General features: G+C 46.7%; 2 long non-coding RNA genes across 2 annotated transcripts; both read right to left on the bottom strand.

Annotated features, from left to right (window-relative positions):
• Positions 1-212: 212 nt before the first annotated feature.
• On the bottom strand, positions 213-1,270 carry LOC132085267 (uncharacterized). The gene is made up of 2 exons (XR_009420181.1): positions 1,093-1,270; positions 213-500 (listed from the first exon to the last, which is right to left on the bottom strand). It is a non-coding gene; the product is annotated as an uncharacterized LOC132085267 (long non-coding RNA).
• Positions 1,271-2,562: 1,292 nt separating this feature from the next.
• Positions 2,563-3,395, bottom strand: LOC132085273 (uncharacterized). The gene is made up of 2 exons (XR_009420188.1): positions 3,268-3,395; positions 2,563-3,119 (listed from the first exon to the last, which is right to left on the bottom strand). It is a non-coding gene; the product is annotated as an uncharacterized LOC132085273 (long non-coding RNA).
• Between the last annotated feature and the right edge of the window lie 967 nt (positions 3,396-4,362).

The raw sequence follows: 4,362 nt of genomic DNA, 5'->3' as shown, positions 1-4,362 counted from the left end.
ACAAACCAACCCATCCAGAAAGTCAGCTTCACCCAAAAAACAACTTACACACAGTTAATAATACCAAGAAATAAAACAACACACCATATACCACCAATGAATATAATAGTGTAGGAAAAAAAATACTCCACTTTTTTTTTTTTTTTTTTTAATTTAAACTAACTTATTTTATTAGCTAGAACAGAAGCTTTTGCCAAGACTGTAACAACAACTTCTTTTTCTTCTTCTCCTTCTGAAATATCCCTTCTCACTCCCAAATTCCTCACAACTTCTGAGTTTAAATCCAAGCCAAAAGCAAAATTCGTGCACTTGTGCGTTCGATGCTCCTGCCAGATTCTCTGTTTCCCTCCACATCTTCTTACACTTTCAGTCTTCAGGCTGTCCTGCCGTGATGAGTTTGTCGGAAGAATGGGTAAAGAGAGGATTTCCCTGCCTCCCCCCCAGAGCTGGTTTCCTCAGCCATTTCACTCAATCCCAAACCGGCAATGATGCACGCTCACCTGAAGCAGGGGAATAAATCTCTAAATGTCACTAAATACATAAAATGTACACAAATAAAAATACATAAATGTCACTAAATACATAAAAGCGCATCCCCATTGTTCCAACACTCGGCAGCCCATGCGGCCAAGGTCAGAACTCTCTGCCCCCCGAGGACACGGCAACCAGCGGGGCCCTTTGTCCCACTCTCCAGCATGGACCTACGAAGCCAGAGAGGAGTTTACAGAGACCGGGAGGCGGCCGGACGGGGCGGGCGCCCGGCCCGACCTTCCAAAGCTGGCGGCAGCGAGGGCGGGGAGCGCCACGGCCCCGCTCCGCCGCCTGCCCGCCGCCCCGGGGCCGCCCCGCCGGGATTGTCCGGCCCGCGGTCGCTCCCAGCGCCTGGAGCGGGGCGGGCGCGGGCTCGGGAGCTGCCGCCCTGTTCCGACGCCGCTCGCCCGCCCCCGCCCGCTGCCCCGGCCCGCGCAGCGCTGCGACCGCACCTCCGCCGCCCGCCGAAACCGGCGCCGCCCCCGCCGCGGCCGTTCTCCTCGGCCATCGCATCCCTTTGCATGACCGAATGTCCTTCACCCGCCCCCGCCATTTACAGACCCTGGCCCGACCGCCGCTGGCTCCAGCGCCCTTCCCTCGCTCGGCAGCCGCGTCCTTGCCCCGCCCCCGGCACTCAGCGGCGAGGGGCAGGGCGCTGGCTCGGGGGGGTGCGATCCCGCTCTGTGGCCACAGGGGGAGGAGATTTATGGGGGCGTGCGATTTCCCCGCCCATTTCGCCGCCATCTTGAGAAGGTCAAAGAACGCCCGCGACATTTGCGACGCGCCCCTCCCAAAATGGCGGCCGAGGAGGACCCTCGGAAGAAATAGGGTTTTACCCAGATGCCTCTCAGCAACCCGCCTAAATATGCTCGCCCACGGCGCCGCTGACCACATAGGCCGTGTCTTATACACTTAAAATGCCACATAAAAATCCATCGGGGCCGCCGTGGCGTCGGTGTTTCATGCAGGCAGCCGATTCGACCGACGCGGGCCCTCGACTTCCCCGCCCTTCTCGCTGCCCTGTTAAGAAGGTCAAAGAAAAGTCCGTGACACCCGCGACTCGCCACTCCCAAGATGGCGGCCTCGCGGCTGCCGGTAGCGACAGAGCTGCAGTACCGCGCTCTGCCCACAAGGCGGCAGCACTGCCGCCCGCCCCAGCCGGGGGCGCAGCGCGCCTCGGGGCTGCGGGCAGGGAAGGTGGCAAAAAAGAACAGGGGCGACCCCCGCCAAAAACTGCTCTGAAATAAATGCCAAAAACCTGCCTCTTACCCCACCAGAATCAAACAAGGCCCCTTGCTTTAAAGCCATGTTTAAATAAATTTTTTATTTCCATTTTTCGTATTTATATTCACATGCATAGCTATAGTGGACATTGATGTAGCATGTAATTTATATAACATTATTCTATTTCTATTATTTATATTTACTTATATTTTGTGCTTTCATAAATATCTTTCCACATTGATTGTATATTTCTATGTCTAAAATTACATTTCTATCATGCTTTCACTATTTAAAATACAAATCCCATCCTAACTAAATAAATACAAAAAAGCTCTATTCTTTTAAACTACATTGAAATATTTTTATATTTATAGCGCTCATGACTATATTCACATTTATATTTGCAGTTTATACTTAAGTATTATATTAATCATTATGTATAACATGTATCCTATTCAAATAAGAGATAAATTATTTTCCTAATTATGTACCATATCTACTGCTACAACTTATTTTTCCTTACATTTTTAATTTTTATATTAACCTTCAGCTATTTATGATCTATTTCTATTCTTAGATTTCTACCTTTATATTATTTGTATTTATAATGTTTATATGTAAAACACCTGCTTTTGCCAAATAAAAAAAAAAATCCCCTTTATTTTAAACTACTTAAAAAAACCTAGAGTATATCAATCTGGTATAACATATAACAAATGATAGATATGATAGATGTAAAATTGATATAAATATTGTAGTGTATTATAGGAAATAAATAAAAATCAATACGATCCATAACACAAGTAATACTGTATAAATGTTATATTTATGTTATTTTATATTTCAAATAATTTAACATTTCTTTATATATTTGCATATACTTGACAAACATTTCTATATTTATACTTGGGTTGCGATTTTTTTCTGGGTGTTTTCTGGGTCTTTTCTTGCCCTTCTTCGAATTTTTTTCTGGGTTATTTCTTGTCCATCTTGGAGGTTTTTTCTTGCCCATCTTCAGACTTTTTTCTGGTTTTTTTCCTGCCCATCTCAGAGGGGTTTTTTTGGGGTTTTTTCTGGGTTTTTTTCTTGCCCATCTTGGGTGATTTTCCGGGGTTTTTCTACGTTTTTTTCTTGCCCATCTGGGATTATTTTCTGGGGTTTTTTTCTCGTTGCTTTCTTGCACATCCTGGGCTTTTTCTGGGTTTTTTTCTTGTCCATCATGTGGTTTTTTTTCTGGTTTTTTCCTGCTCATCTTCGTCTGGTTTTCTGGGTTTTAAGCCAAAATCGGTACATATCATGTCAGTTCATGCAATACAACCCGGCTGGGGATTTTTTATTCTAAATTTAACAAGGAGTCGCAAAACCTGGAAAGCAAAAGTCACACACACAAGGTTAAATCCAGTCAGCATGCGCTCACACACGCAGAGACGAGCAGACACAGACAGACACAGCCACGTGCTCTCACACACGCTCACACAATCTTTCCACTTAAATGCTCACTGCGGCCCTTACTCGAGATGCTGAAGAACGTGCTGTGACACATCTTCTGGCTGCCGCTCCCTGAGGTAAAATGGCAGATCCTGGGGAAATCAGCAGCCTCGGGGACCTGTGAGACGACACGAAGGGTCAACGAGTGGTTATCTGACAGCTAGGACTTGTCTCCTCTCTGGACTGATAAATTTTCTACCCAAAATCCAATAGAAGACAGATGTATAGGTACATAGAACATAAGCCACCATAGGCAGATACAATACAAGCCAGGACTTGCAAAAATTCTCTGGAAGATGAATTCTTGCGCCCTATTCCCTTTCAGAAGAAGGAACCTACACAACTACTGCAGTCATCTGAGGAGGTGCATCTGAAAAAAAAGTTAGGACAACAGTCAGACGGTTCAATGAGAACTGAAGAGCTCCAGATATCCTGTGTCCATCTACAAATCCCATCTAGAGGCCAACTACACCCCACACTGCACATTACAAATCCCCGGGCCCTCTCCTATTGCACCAGGCTATGCGGCAGGGCAGAGCAGCTCGGGCACAAATGTGTGCTGACAGCCGTGACACAGGATGGACAGGACAGGACAGACAACGGGGACACAACACAGACAGAAAATTCTAGGCAAGGAAAATGGCTGCAAGGACTGAGAGAATGCAAAAGGAGATGACCGAGTTCAAACTGATGGTGAGCTGATGAGGCTCAGAGAACCCCGAAGGAAGTAGATGATAACTGAATGATTTCTTCTAAGAACTGCAAAGATGGATGCCTAGGAATCCTACGGTCAGAATCCTCTACCTAACCTCATATTACGCCAAGTCCTAATCCACCAAAATGGATCCAGGTGGGGGCATAGCTGTCCATACAGCCCAGACCAAGACCTGACAAGACATCAGATGCGATGCTTCCAAAGAGAGAAGAGAGTCTGACGCCTGTCTGAGCTCCCCAGTCAAAAGTTCTGTGGCCTGGGTGGCAGAGATCACAGATGCTAACAATGATGCCAAGATTAATGACAGGCACCCCTAAGGTAAAAGACATGGGATACACAAACAACACACAATTCACAACAGACAAGTGACACGAGACACACCGGGACTGCTCTGCCCTGCTGCA

Source organism: Ammospiza nelsoni, chromosome 29, assembly GCF_027579445.1.
Source record: "Ammospiza nelsoni isolate bAmmNel1 chromosome 29, bAmmNel1.pri, whole genome shotgun sequence".
Taxonomy (NCBI): domain Eukaryota; kingdom Metazoa; phylum Chordata; class Aves; order Passeriformes; family Passerellidae; genus Ammospiza; species Ammospiza nelsoni.
This window is presented reverse-complemented; position numbering and strand designations above follow the sequence as displayed.